The sequence below is a fragment of the Sturnira hondurensis genome, unplaced genomic scaffold (assembly GCF_014824575.4).
Source record: "Sturnira hondurensis isolate 20B ecotype Veracruz unplaced genomic scaffold, ASM1482457v3 Scaffold0022017, whole genome shotgun sequence".
NCBI classification, from domain to species: Eukaryota; Metazoa; Chordata; class Mammalia; order Chiroptera; family Phyllostomidae; genus Sturnira; species Sturnira hondurensis.
Window position 1 is genome coordinate 10,433,778 of NW_028094648.1, and position 15,910 is coordinate 10,449,687.

Sequence of the window (15,910 nt, forward strand, 5' to 3'; positions counted from 1 at the left end):
ATAGTTTTATATAAAACTAGTAGAATATTTTTGAACAATCCATGAATTATATCTGGTGTTATGAAAAAATAATCCTGATTGCTTTTATTGGAAATTGCTAATATTGAATACACAGCAATAGTAACATTTAAAACAAAGAATAACTTAATGTCAGTTTACTTCATTTAGGGAAGAAGTTCTATCCAACAAATGAAATCATTCCACATAAAAACAGACAATCTGAGTAGAGGAAGGTAAGTGACTAATTTGACTACTAATTTGATTAAGACTTATCGGCCTGTCTCTTTTTGTGTCTGGAATGAGATTGAGGGATTCCCCAGACCTGAGGAGGAGTGAAGTGAGGCTGTTAGGTGGATCGAAGGTTGCGAAGGAGTACCTGGACTCTGCAGTTAACACTGGAAAACAAATGCTGTGGCGGTCTTGTTTTAAAAGGAAAACAGCATTTGTTTCCTCAGGCAGCCTGTGCCACTAGCAAAATTAGGTCGAAATGTGGACTAAAGCTGTTACCAGATGGGGACCAGGATCAGAGGAGGTCTGCCTCAGGCTGGCTTGTAATGTGAGGGTTCTTGATTTGGTGCGGGAAAGATTTCACAGCACAAGTCCTGGTGATTTTGAGAGTATGTTTACTGGGAAGAAGTGAGCCAAGGCGGGGCTGCAGTTAGCTCACTGGGAGTAAAAGTCAGTGGTAGAGTGAGGCAAGGCGAAGCTGCTTTTAACTCACGGGAAAGTCGGAGAAAAAGGTGGCCTCGGCGACAGGATGGGGGTAAGCCCAGAACCAGCGGTGCTGGCTGCAAGTCTAGTGAAGACCCTTAGAGTCTGGGAGTAAATACAAAGTTTATACTTGAGAAAGGGGTACGGGCTTGCTCTAGAGCAAGTCCACACTGCTGTCCTCTGTCCTGAGGGTTTTCTCTCTCTTCTGTGGTTGAGAATCCTAGGGAATGGTTTCAGCAGATTCATTAATCTTCCATGAGCATTTTTAATATACTGATGCATCCGAATGGGTGTGCAGTGGAGTTTGGGATTATTCTTGTTTTGCCTTGTTATTTTATTTTTATCTTGGGCCTGTCTGGCTCTAATAGGGTTTTTGTTATTTGTTCCCTTGACTTCATCCATCCTTGGGTTTGGCTGGCACGAATGGCATTAATTGGGTCTCTATTCTCTATTCTCTATTTCCCTGACCATGGTAATTAAAGCTATGTATTGTCTCTGGTTGAGGAGGGGAGGTACAAACCATTTTTTCTTGAGCGTCCTTGGTTAGGGAAGGTAAGGTTTTATGATTCACTGTCTGGCTGTAAGTTGTTCAAACTGTTTGGCCTTGTTTAATATCTAGTCTGAGATTCCCCATTTCACTTGCTCAGGAATTTTCCTAGCTTCTTACTGTCTTGCCTCAAAACAATGGTATTAATCTTATACAGAGATGTAAAAACAATATAAATGAAGACACTTTAAAATAAAGTCAGAGCTGCCTTCCCCAAAACACAGCCTAGCACGTCTTATACCTTAAATGTTGGAGTGCTAAATGGTACAAAACAACCCCTGGAACAGACCTAAAGCAACTTTGTACTCCAGAGCACTATCCACGAGAATAACAAGAAAGCAGATATGACTCCTAAACGGACGACTGCCAGCCTGACACTTCAAAACGTTCTTTAGAAGTAGTGTCGCTATGGAAGCTCATCTACACCAGTAGAAATGCCTTCATCTCTTGCTGGAGCTGTTCCCCTTCCCTTTCTCATAATTATCACCCCTTGACCATATTTCCTCATCAGAGCACTGTTTGGAGTTCGGCTTGAACCAGTGCTTCCAAAACGCTACTGATTTTTTAAATCGCAGATAAAGCCTTGTCGCCTCTTACTTTGGCCTTTTGTTTTAAGGTTAACGGTTTAGTTCACTTGTTTGTTGTTATTGATTTGGTGGGGAGGGGAGAGAACAAGGAGGTTCGTCTTTAGCTTCTCCTGAAAAAAAAAGTAAGATTTGCAGAATGTGTACAAGATGGTTAAACAAAGGGGTAAGAAGATGTAGCTACCAAAGGTCTAGCGTGGGAACTACAAGGGGAGAACAAACAGAAAGATAGAAACACTTGTGACTATGGATCGTCTTCCATTTGGGCCATATTCTCACCCATGACTATCATCACATGGAGTATATGAGCACAGTGAGAGGTCACTAACATGAAAATTAGCTAAATGAAACACACTGACTAAATTATATCTCTGTCTGTCAGCTTAAAAACGGTGTATTAATTTTCACTTGCTGCCATAACAGATTTCTACTAATGTCATGGCCTAAAATAACACAAATTTATCATTCTCCAGGTGTGGTAGGTCAGAAGTGAGTGTAGGCTAGGGTTTCATAAAGCTGAAAGCACAGTGTTGACCCTCCCTACTGGAGGCTCTGGGGAATGATCTGCTTCCAAAGTTGTTGCAGTTGGGCCAATCTCATTCCCCTGTGATGGTAGGACTAGGGCCCCTGTTTCTTCACAGGGTGTCTGTCGGGGATCTGGCTTTGCTTCCGGATGCCGTCTATATTTTTCTTCGTACTTTCTAGGTGCCCTCCTCTAGCAACAGTGGGTCAAGTCCCTCTTTATGCTTTGAATATCTCTGACTTCTGCTACCCCATCTCATTGACCTCCATTTGGAAAGTTCCCAGCCTTTAGAAACTCATGTGATTGGATTCAACTCAGTAAAATAATCCAAGATAATCTCCCTATATTAAGGTTTATAACCCCAATGACAATGGTAAAATTCATTCTGACATATAATGTAAATCCTGGAATTCATAAATCCTGGAAGTTTTGATGTAAACATCTTTATGGGTCCATTCCAAAGACATATAGTGAAGTTCCAAAGTATGCTTTTAAAAATGAGCTGAAATTATTGTCCAACTTACTTGTATCAAATTTGGGTACATGCAAAATACTTGCATATGTATATATATCTATATTCATATAAATTTATGTGTTCATGCATTTCTCCCAAATACCTAAATCAGTGATGCCAAAATTCATTTTTCTATCTATTTTCTAGTTGCTTCCGCCTTACATTTCATTTAGATGTATATTTAAATATTCAAAACATATTTTCAGAATTCAAACAACTTTGAATGAGTGATTTTGATTTAAAAGCCATCAAAACGATCTATTCAAAATATCAGGGAATCTTGCAATATCCACATTTAATTTTGTTCCTGTTTCTCAACATAGACAATAATTGTTCCATTTTCTACTGAAGAATACATTAGCTGTTTCTTAATTATGGCCACATTTTACTGGTTAAAACTAGAAAAACAGCATTGTTTTAAAATAGGCTGTATTACTTTGCATTTCTCTGAGGGAAATTCTGGGAAGAATGAAAATGATTTTAGCTAGTATAACACTGCCTTCATCAAACTAGGTTTATAATTATGTTGCAGTTGACACACTACTCAAGGTACCTGCAGAGTAGAGATAAAGTGGTTCATTGGCCATCCATTTCCTAGGCTTTTTAGCTTAATCTGCAGAGTATGTATAATGCATATTAATCCAAATAGCCCTGAACTTCTGCCATTTAGAGAAAGCACACCTAAATCTTCCTTTAAAAATGAGTTTCAAAGAACATTTTTTTCTGGTTCTAATCATTGTGACTGGAGATTTTTAAACCTATCTGGTGACCCATATTCTTGCTCTAAAATACTTATCCAGAATGCTCACCAGTATGAGCTTACCTTATAATAGAGGGAGTAATGGTACACTGCCTGTGTGTCACATTAGAAGATGTTCAAAGTATCAAATTGAAGCTAAAAATATGTAAACTTACTGTTAGCATAACTACAGTAGGTAACAGCTCACATTAAGTGTGATATTCCCCAAATATGAGATACTACATCTTTCTCTGAATAAAGTTTGTCAGAAATTCCTACAAAAACACTCTGGTCTATGTATTAAAATTTCACATACATTTTAAGAGACTGCGACATTATGCCAGATGGGCTTGTGTGTTTTCTCTGTTGATTACACATCATGCGTGATGGGGTGACAAGCAGTTGGTGGTTTAGGACACAAATGACACTCTGACAAGTGAATATGATATCAACTACCATTTATAAATCAAGGCTAGCTCTAATTCACTGATATTAACAGACTGGCAAAATTGTTTTCACAACTCAGCTTATTACCCATATATTTAAGGTAATATATCTATAAAAGTTACATAATGCTCAATGTCAGTAGATACTTAAAATGAATATTTCTTGAATTAAGCTTTATAACAAATTAAATTAAAGTCTGTGTTAAATTAAATGCATTTAATCTGGAAAAAAATTTGAAGTCAAATTAATTTGCAACAGATTTATCTGTAAATCTCATGTATTATTTTATGATTTATAGTCAAAGTAAAACCAAATTATCTGAGTTAGGTATGAGATAAATAAATATTCTTATATCAGCCTTAAAATTACGTTAAAAGCATAGGAATTTTTAAATGTAACTCAAGAAGTGTCCATGAATCTCACCAACACATACAAATAACGCTTTTGGTTAACATTAGCCATTCTTATCTCCTACTCAAGGATCTTATATTAGAAGAATAGCATTAATCTAATTAAGGTTTGTTATAAAAGATCTGTCATTAATAAATAAACTGTAATTGTCAAACAGGTAAATATTAAATGAAAATCAAAGGAAGGTATTTCTTTTTTTCAGTTGACTTGAGGTGACACCCTCATTGAACTCATTTACTTTTAGTTCCTGCTCCTATTGGCTTGTTTCCTTGATTGGTGTAAATCTTTTCCAGGTAATCAGTGATACAAAAATGTAATGCTTCATCTAAGCTCTTTGTTGTTTCTGCTTAAAGTAAAAAGAAACAAATCAGAGCAGTCTCAATTAATCAATTTTACAAGGATCAAATTTCTACAAGCATGGGGGTAGGCAGGGTTGGGAATATAAGACAGAAAACTGTACTTGAACAATAATTAAATAAATCTAAAAAAAAATTTCTATAAGTAATAAGATACTTTGTAAAATACAGAAGATTTAAAAATGTGACTTTAATTCTTATATTTGTTTTAATTTAATTTGAGATCTGAAACGAAACAAAAGATAAGGTTATGAATAATCATAGGAATGCAATGTTACATGTGAATCAACTAAGCATCTACTCTGATGTACTATTTTTACTCTCATACTTGAACAATGTAAAGGAAGTCTTTCCAAAGTCATCAGCGAGGATTTTTAGAGCTCTTATTCTTTGTTGCATAATTTGAGGGTGGTTTAGAATGTTTGAGTGACAACAAGTGAGCTACTTAAATCTTCATCTAAGTAGTGACATTCTAATTGAAAATTAAATATGATTACCTCTAAGCATAGGGTATTTACCATTTAAAATTTAATCAACTCAAATTTCTAGAATAGATATTCTCAATGAATTTTGTTTAGAAACAAAATTCCAAATAATAGAATGTTTTGTGAACACAATGAACTGCTTCAGTATTAAAAACTCTATAGTCAAAAAACTATGGTACATATACACAATGGAATTCTATGCTGCAGAAAGAAAGAAGGAGCTCCTACCTTTTGCAACAACATAGATGGAACTGGAAAGCATTATGCTGAGTGAAATAAGCCAGGTGTTGAAGGACAAATACCATATGATCTCACCTTTAACAGGAAGCTAAACAACAAAACAAACAAGCACGCAAAATATAACCAAAGACACCAAAATAGAGAACAGGCTGACAGTGACCAGAGGGGAGAGGGGAGGAATTTCAGGGGAAATAGGGGAGGCATTTAGAGGAACATATATAAAGGATACATNATACCATATGATCTCACCTTTAACATGAAGCTAAAGAACAAAACAAACAAGCAAAATATAACCAAAGACACTGAAATAGAGAACAGGCTGACAGTGACCAGAGGGGAGAGGGGAGGGAATTTCAGGGGAAATAGGGGAGGGATTTAGAGGAACAATTATAAAGAATACATGGACAACAACTGAGAAGGGTGGAAATGGGAGGGAGGGGGGAGCACAGGGAGTGGGATAGGATGGGGGTAATAGACAGAATACTGTACTTGAAAAATAATTAAATAAATTTAAATATATATATATATGTATATAAAGAACAGAAAAAACCCTCTATAGTCAATAAGAATTGCACTAAGATTATTATTTTCCAGCATGTGTCACAGTTTCTACAAACAGTGCCAGTGCGTTCTCTGCTCATTGGCCAGCTTTTAACCTCGACACTAAACTTAAGTTTTAGGCCTAAACCCTTTCTATTAAATCACAAGAAAGGAGTTTTTAAATCTGCCTTTAAACTTTTGCCTCTCACCATTAGTGAGGTATAGCCAATCTACTACAGTCCTTGGCAGACATTTCCATCGTATCATATATAATTAGTTGAGATAAGAGTACAGTTTGAATACTTATTAATATTTGGCATCTGTGAAAGATTTTAATACATCATTGTCCGGGACATGGTGCCTAAAATTGTTACTCCAGAGCTACAAAGGGAGGACAAGCAAAAGTAGAAGAACCATCAGAACGATAATTTATAATACTGTTCTTTCTATTCTCCCTGTGGGATGATCCTTATCATTAAACATTATCTTAGGATGCATAATGAAGGATAATATCTTTCTCATACCTTTTATTGCCTTAAAAGTTATATCAAAAGTGTTTATAAGTGTTATTTTATGGTTACCTTTTCTAAGTATTTGTACAATTGGAAATGTCCCCCACAATTTTATAATTTTAAATGTTTGCAACTTGGCACATACCTGTATCACTCCATTGTTGGACATTTTAAAAAATGGATCTGATTTAATGTTAGAGAATATTTGGTTTTAAATTTAGTGTGTAACTTGTAATCTTGGTCATCTGTCTTCTTTAGGATGCACAATTACCCTATCCTTACATGATCATATTTAGTTGTTGGATATGTGTGTGTGTGTGTGTGTGTGTGTATTTGCTTTAAGAATTTAACTTGCATGGTTATAGAGACTACATTTCATGATCTTCAGTTGCAAGCTGTAGATGCTGGAGAGCTGACAGCGTAGTTCACTGTCAGGACTAGGAAATGTCCTGGCTTAAAGATAGGTAGTGAGTGTGATTTATCCTTTACTCTCAGTTTTGTTTCTGCCCATGCATACAGTGGGCTGGATGAGGTGCACACACCTTGAGGAAGACAATCTTGTTCACACAGTCTTATGATTCAAACGCTAATTCGTCCATGCACACCATCAATAATATTTAGCCAGGTATTAGGGCACCATGTGGAGCAGTCAAGTTGCCACGTAAAGTTGGATTCAAACTTGGATTCAAGAATATTTGAAAATTATTTTACTATGTAGCCAAGAGGATGGAGAGAACAAAATTTGAGTATTGAGTCCAATAAGATCTTGGGAAAAAACATGCAACTTAACCAATCAGAGTTGGCATTAAGTGTGAGGATCATTGTCTTGTATATTAGTGTCCACCAGAGAGCATCTCTATACAAATGATATGTTTGGAAAGCACAAAACAACAAACTGAAAAAATTCTAAAAAAAGAGAGCCTCTTTAAGGTAGTATAAAAGACAGGATAATGTATATTAATATTAGAAATGAAAAACTTTCATTTATAGAAACAATGGGTAGAAAGTAGAAAGCAAAAAACTCCAATTAAAATATCAACAAGAAGTTAAAGTATTAGGGAAAAACTTAAAAAGGACTATATGAAGTTTTCTAAAGTAAAACTTTAGAGCATTTATAAAAAACTCAAAACAAGTGAAGACATTGGAAAGGTATCGTATTTTTGGTAGCTGTGCTTTATGCAGTTATTGCCACACATTCTTTACTTTCTTGCTTTCCTACCCAGGTCATGTCCTCAACATGCATGTAAGGTTCTTTCCCACTCCTTTGACACCATGACTACTCAAGTGACATATTTTGCCCACCTATATCTTTGCCGCTTTACCAATATTATGACAGGAAAGTATTCTGTCTAGACACCAACCAAAGAATAAGTTTTTTTTAAAGGAACAACTGTCCTCCTAAAAAAGATGAAACCCCACAGAAACATAGTACCGGAGTATTAAATACTAATAATTAAGTTTAATAAAGAATGCGTGTTTCAAAAAATATTGTGAATATAGCTTTTGGCCACATCAACAACCAGATGTGCTCAGAAACATAACATCTTACAAAGTTTTATGAAGAATTCTCAATCCAGACCAAAAAAGAAAAGAAAAAAAAACCCAAGAACCTGGGCCTCAACATTTCAACCATGAGGAGGTAGGCCGGGTGTGCTGGCAGCCACCAAAAAAGATATAGATTCCAATTCATCCTTTAAGAATGACCGCGTAGAATGAAAGAAAAGGAAGAGTTGTGCATAATGTGAAGCCAAGAGCCCTGAGAAACAATGTCAGGAATTACAACTGAATACCTAAGGAGGTACTATGCCCACTACCTTGAGTTTGGATGCCTGGTAACATTTGCCCAATATTTCAAAATCTGTATAAACCAGTGACTGCTATGAGTATCTGGTGATTCCTTTTTAAAATGAGAGTGGTCCCTGGCTGGTGTGGCTCGGTTGGTTGGAGCATCATCCTGTGGACCAAAAGGTCAGGGTTTGATTCCTGGCCCAGGTTGTGGGTTTGTCCCACATAGGTAGGGGCAGTTGGGGTGGTCTGGTGTTGGCATGCTAGGAGAGGGCAGCTAGTCAGTGTTTCTCTCTCACATAGACATCTCTCTCTTTCTCTCTCTCTCTCCCTTCTCAAAAACAATGATTAAAAGGTGTCTTTGGGTGAGGGTAAAAAACATATAATAAAATTATATTGTGTATTGTGTGTGTATATTTTTCCTGTACAACCTTTTTTATATAGGGTTTATGTAGTACAAATAGTTTGTTTTTTTTAGTTTATAGTTCTATGTACTAAGATAAGTTGAATTCCGACTGGATAAAAACCTTATCTTAGATTTGAAACCTGATGCCATGATTGTATCAGACATATGGTTGTGCTGGATTGAAGACCAATGTGTTCTAGGTGGGAATGACATGAATAATTGAAGTCAACAGAATAGAATGTGGTATATTGAATACTTTGATCCAATATATTATTCTTATATTCACACACCATTGGCATGTCCTCAAAGTGGTCATAGTGCACTTCCCCACCTTTTGACTTTTAGCTTAACTATGACTTGCTTTGACCAAAGCCAAAGTGTGCTCCTTCTAAGGTTAGATATTCCACTTGCTTTATTGTACTTCATGCCACTGCTTGTGAGTGGAACATATCATGGTGTCTTTGTTCAGGTGGTTTTAACAGAATATCATAGACTGGGTCTCTTACAAACAACAAGCATCTATTTCTCCCAGTTTTGGAGAGTGGGAAATCCAAATTCAAGCCACTGGCAGATTCAATGTCTGATGAGGGCTCACACCCCGATTCATAGATAGCTACTTTCTCACTGAGCCCTTATGGGGGGGGGGGAATGAGTGGTGTGTGTTATCCTCTTTTATGAAGACATGAATCCCATTCACGAGAGCTCCACACTCATGGCCTATCTCCTAAAGGATCTATCTCCTAAAACCATCATTTTGAGGATTAGGATTTCAACCTCTGATTCTGGGGAGAGTTCCCAGCATTTGGCTAAAAGCCGTACTTAAGTGGAATGAAAAGAGCTGTCCTAAGCAAATCATGGTTGCTTTCCATGAGAAGTGTGGTGCTACAGAATACACACTCAGTCTGTAATCATTGGACAAAAATCCTGTAGAGACATAAAGAGACATGATTTTTCTTTAAAGCAGCAAGAGCAGAGAATTGATATTCAGCATTTTTGTGGAAGTCTTTCAGGTAAATAGACAAACTATAATAAAGATTCAGGTAATTTGTATTTATTTTGCAAAATAAATATAGTCCTAAAAAATACTAACTTAGAAAATGGTGTTAGAGAAACTTGCTAATAATCATACAAATAAAAAATAAAGGTAAGCAGGCAGCTATCTTAGGCAGTTCTTCAAAAGAAGAGCAAAATGGGTGGATTAATCCATAATATATTCAAGGGTAATTAACCAGTTATTAAAAGTGTAAAATTATCATGCAAATAGGCAGCTAGATCAATGGAACACAAGAAAAAAAGCAGAGATGAATTAAAGTGTATATAAAATTTGAGAGTATAAGTAGGACAACAGCTATAATCAGAAGAATAATTAATTCTGGACATATCTTTTAGAACTATTTGATATAAAGTTTAGTTCAAGAATTCCTCACTAATTTTTCTTCTGGACAATCTATCCACTGTCTAATTTGAGATATAGAAGTAACCTACTATTGTTACATTATTCTACTTTGTATTTCTCCCTTGAAATCTGTTAGTATTTGTTTTAGAGTATCAGGTGCTCTGATGTTGGGTGCGTAACTGTTCATAATTGTTAGATTCTCTTGATAACTTGCCCTCTTTATCATTATTAATGAATTTCCTTATCCTTTGTCACGGCTTCAAGTTAAAGTCACTTTTGTGTGATGAAGTATGGCGACCCCTGCTCTCTGTTTCCATTTGCATGAAACATCTTTTTCCAGCCTTTCCCTGGGAGCCTATGTATTCTTAAAGCTGACGTTAATCCCTTACTGGTGGTATATAGTTGGTTCTTGTTTTTTATCCATCTGACTACCCTACCCTTTGATTAAAGAATTCAATTCATTTACATTTAGAATGATTATTCATAGGTAGAGACTTACAAATAACTTTTTAATTGTTTTCTCACTGTTTTGTAATTTTCTTATTTCCTTCTCCCTCTTTTGCTGGCTTCCTTTGTGAACTGATAATTTTCCATGGAGGTACTCTTTGATATTTTTCTTTATCTTTTGTGTACTGGTTGTAAGTTTTTCCTTTGTGGTTATCATGAGGCTTACATAAAACATATTGAGCAATAACTGTCTATTTTATGCTAACAATTGTGATTGCATACAAAAACTCTAACTTTCTACTTTCTCCCTTTTATGTTTTTGATTTTTACAATTTAGCTCTTATTATGTTGTGTACTCATTGGCAAATTGTAGTAGGTATACTTCTTTTTAATAAATTTGTCCTTTAACTCTTATACCCCAGTTAAGTGGTTAACACACCAATATATTACAGTGTCATAGAATGCTGCATTTCACCATATGCTTCTACTTTTACCAGCATGTTGAATATTATTAAATGTTTTCATATTGATGTCCTGCCAATGTTTCAGCTTAAGGAACACCTTTAAGCATTTCTTGTAAGCCAGGACTAGTGGTAATGAAATGCCTCAAGTTTTATTTGTCTGGAAAAGTCTTTATTTCTGAAGGTTGACTTTACTCAATAAATATTCTTGATTGACAGTTTTTTTTTAATTTAAGTAGTTTGAATGTGCCATCCCACTCCCTCCTGACCTATGACCTTCTTGCTGTGAAATCACTGGTAGACTTAGGTGAGTTTGTCTGCCTGGTTTCAGGAATTGTAACTTGACCCCCTGTGGCGAAGGGCAAGGGACGGCCTTTGGAATGCGAACTGCAGGAGACACAGCTTGTCTCTGGTATGCAAATGCTGCCTCAGTTTCTTCCTTGCCCCCAAAGCATGACTGAAAGTCCTTGGGGGGTAAGACCCCTCAGAGGAGGGGCAAACTAGGCCAGACAGGATCACTTCAGAGGCCATCATGGAAGGACTCAGGGGCTGCAGCAAAGAGCAATGGACTCTAGCCCACTGGTTTTGACATAGCCCAAGTCTCCATGTCCTCTGGGAGAAGCGCTTCCTGGGTCCAATCCCCTTACGCCTGAATGCCAATGGGGTGGGGTGCAGTTTCTTGCTAGAACATGTCCTGGGGGAAAATCTGGCATCACAAAGAATTCTTGTAAAACCCGTGAAAGCTGCTCTGCTAAGAGTGCTTTCATTCATATGTTAAGGGTTCGAGCAGGAAACTCTAAAACTCTATTCCTGACAGACTCTGATTCAGACTAAGCCCTCAGGTTTCTTTGAAATGTTATCTACTCTTTCATCCTTGCCACCCTGTATTCCTGTGTACTACAACCCAATAAAAGCCCTTGGAGGAAGGGGCTCAATGCCTTTTTCCTCTGAGAAACTGGCCACTGCTCAAGGCCTTTTTCCTCTGGAAAACTGGCCACTTCTCCTCCCCAAGAAGATCACATCATGTCTCAGTTATGTTTACTCTATCTGTGGCACATGGGGGGACTTGCGAAGAAAGTTGCCCCCACAAGTTTTCTTGTAATTAGATGCATTTTTTCCTCTTATTTCTTAGAAGATTCTTTGTCTTTAATTCTTGACACGATATTACAATGGTCTTGGAAAAGATCTCTTTAAATTGAGTTTGTTAGGATGCCCACGATCTTCACAATACTAGATGTCCAAATCTCTCCCCAGATTTGGGAAGCTCTTAGCCTTTATATCTTTAATATGAGCATTCTTTCTCTCATCCTTCTTCTTTCCTTCTAGGACTGTATTAATTCACAGATTTTTTAATGGTATTCCATTTATCATATTGGCTTTTCTTCACTCTTTCTTATTATTTTTTCTTTACATTCCTCTGAATGATTTCAGAAGTCTTGTCTTCTAATTTACATACTTTTTCTTCTGCTTGATCCATTCTACTTTTGATGTTTGCTTGTGGCTCATTGGGCACTGGCAAGACCTATACCACACAGGGGACCTGGGTAGAGTCCAAGTTGCATAGCAATATCCCAGTGTCTTTGAGCATATCTTCCCCCATAATTTGGGTTCCTAGAACTAGCAATAGCTGGTCCAGGCTCTTACTTGGAGATTACCAGGCGGAGATTTGAGATCCACTCTCCAAGGTGCCTAGCAAGAAACTACAGCTGAATTAGAACCCTGATGCATTGACATCAAGGACCTCTCTCCCTTTGTCACCAGGAATATAAGGAAATTGAGCATATGATAAACTTGGGAAACCAGACCCAGGGCATGGGCAGTACACAGAAATTCCTGTGTATTGAGGTCAATTCCTGCTTCCATGCTTTCTTTGACATCACTGTGGAAAGCCATAAACATGGTTTTAATTTCCAGGACCTTATTTGTGCATTTGTGCAAGCTCAAGCTGGTAGATATGCCTAATAGTGAGAAGCAGAACAAAGCAAGCCCCTATACAACTTGAAGGACAGCCACATAGTCCATAGGTAGTGGTAAGGAGTGGTGATAGACAGGCGAAAGGAAGACTCCAAAATTAGTCTTCCCTGGGCAATTTAATAACTGCTCTAATGAGCAAGAGGGACACTCACATCCCCTGCAAGAACTCTGAGATGCCCTGGATGCTCCAGAACTCTATGGAAAGGGAATGCCGAGATTATCATGGTGGCCATACTAGGACCAGATTCTTACATCTATGATACTTTACCTTGTGTTTTACCAACCAAGCCAAGAACATCAAGAATAAGGCTTGAATGAACTATTACTCTAAGAGAGATTGCTGCAGAAATTCTAAGAGGTGATTGCCCAACTGAAAGCCCAGCTGGAGAAGATGCTGGAAGACCTGTAGAAGGAGCAGCAGGTCACAGAGCTGCTGGCAGCCAAAGACAAGGCACGGAGAGCAAGCTGCTCGCTGAGGGCAGAAAAATCATGGATCAGACCAACAAGCAGTAGAAGATGTTAGAAATGAAGTGTCAGGAAATGCAGAAGAGGATGAGGCTCCCAAACGAGGAAGCTGGGTAGCTCTGGGACACCTGCATGTCCCTGCAAGCAAGAGGTGGAAGTCAAAACCAGGAAACTCGAAAGTTCTATGCTAAACTGCAAGTGGTGAATGCAGAGATCCAGGACCAACATGATGAGTATGTCCAGGACCGGGCACAGAAGGAGCAGACTGAGGAATGCAAGCTCTAGTGCTTAATCATAGAAAACCTCTACATCTTCAGGAGAACAAGATTATGAACCAGCTTTCCCTGGACTATGAAGAGCAAGGAAACTCCAGTCACTGGTATCAGTTCCAATCAATAACAGACAGATGAAAATGCCACCAGCAAGAGGGAGGTACTGTCTTTTTCTTGTCATCATAGTCTCCCTGGAGGCGGGGTAATATGACTTTCCCCCAAGGTTTGAGCTCTCTTTACTTTTGCCACCAATCCACTAGAAGGGTGGTGAAACAAACAGAATACATTTTCAGTTATAAAATTAATAGACCAAGGGGATATAAATTATAGAATGTTGAATATAATTAATAATGATCCATTGTCTATTGAAAGTTGCTAAGAGAGTAGATATTTAAAGTTTTGACCTTAAGGGAAAAAAACAACTATTTTGAATTCATTGTCAAATAAAAAACAAATTTCTGGGCTTTAGGGGTCATTTCCTGGGAAATTATTGTGATCTTTTGTTGTTGTTTTGATTTTTCATATTTCTTGAAGTCTTGTCTTCACATTTGAAGTATCAGTTGATTCCTACAGTCTTCAATGACTGATTTAGGAAAGAAATACCTTCTATTTCAACCCTGCTGGAAAGAAATACCTTCTATTTCAACCCTGCTGGATTTTCTCATACCTACTGGGGTTATTATACCTGCTCCACACTGGGTGCTTCCTCTTGTGGAATGCTTAATCTTATATGCCTGCTCTTGATCTTGCAACACAGGTCGGTGGCAGATAGCCTTTCTTTTGCTTTCTTAGTGATGATGCTAAAGCTCAAATTTGTGCCTTCTTGCTGGCTGTAATTCAGGATGAATTTACACATGTATTTGCTAGTCATTTGCCCAAGCTCACTCATGGCCATGGGCCATTTGAAATAAATGAGAGTGTAGGTGTCCCTAGAAGCTCACGGGCAAGCTTCTTGATGGAGTACCCAGAACAATCAAGACCATTGATTCCTTATCCTTTTAATGCCCTCTGAGATGCTTGCTAATCTCCCAGAACCCTCTGTACCCCAAGTCAAGCAGCTCATGACTCAGTATTCTGGACTGTGTGGAAGAGGAATGGGCCACCTCAGCTGTGTCCTGCATGACAGGGGAATCTGGATGCTCACTCACGTGCTCTCATTCCTGAGTGAGAATCATGAGCCAAGATGGTCTCTTTTGGCATTAGTCTGTGCTGCCTTGGGGAGGGGTTATGCAGGTAAAATCAAACTGTTCCTTTTACCTATGTCAGTACATCTAATCCAGTATTTTTATGTCCCTCCAAAGGTGTACTGGAACTTCTTTAAAGGGCTCCTGGACTACCACAAAGACTCTCTTAGCCATGAGTGAGTGTCTAATTCTCTACGCCCCAGGGGCTCTGAGCCAAGGTGGAGAAGAGCTAGTCCAGCTCATTGGCCACTGCAGGATCTACAGCTAGGACCAAGGTCTGTATGTCTGTCTACCACCTGAAGCATGGGTGGTCAACAGTCTACTACCTGAGGCATGGGTAGTCAACTGTTCATGATGGTTGATGTGGTCTGGTTCTCTGTGATGCAGTAATTCTAAACAGACAAACAAAAAAAAATCCCGGATTTTCCTGTGTCATTTGTAATTGATTGAACTCCATTTATCTGAATAATATGCTCACAATTATTGAAATTAATATTCTATGGAAGCTCAAAACAAACAAAAATTTATATTTGAGGTATGTTGTTTTTTGATAATAGTCTTATTAGTAATTGCCCTTGAATATAATTAGTTATCTAAAATCAAAAAGTATATTTAATATTGCTTTTCTACCTGTATAAGCACCATTGGCTCCATATACTTTGGAGTAAAAATGGAAAATATTTTTATAGGTTCCCATTGTCATTCATTTAGTTCATCTATTAGAATTCAGATAGTGTTTATTACTTTTAATGCACTATGTTGATACAATATCATGTTAGGTGTAATTCATTGTGTTGAAGAAGCTATTTCTTAGTATACTCACTTTGAAATTAGATAATGTCGAGCCCTGGCTGGTGTAGCTCAGTGGATTGAGCATGGGCCTGCGAACCACATGATCATGGTTCGATTCC

The 15,910-nt window shown here is 37.6% G+C and overlaps 1 pseudogene; it reads left to right on the top strand.

The window, feature by feature from the left end:
• Window positions 1-487: 487 nt before the first annotated feature.
• On the top strand, window positions 488-15,267 carry LOC118978600 (kinesin-like protein KIF3C; annotated as a pseudogene).
• Window positions 15,268-15,910: the final 643 nt, after the last annotated feature.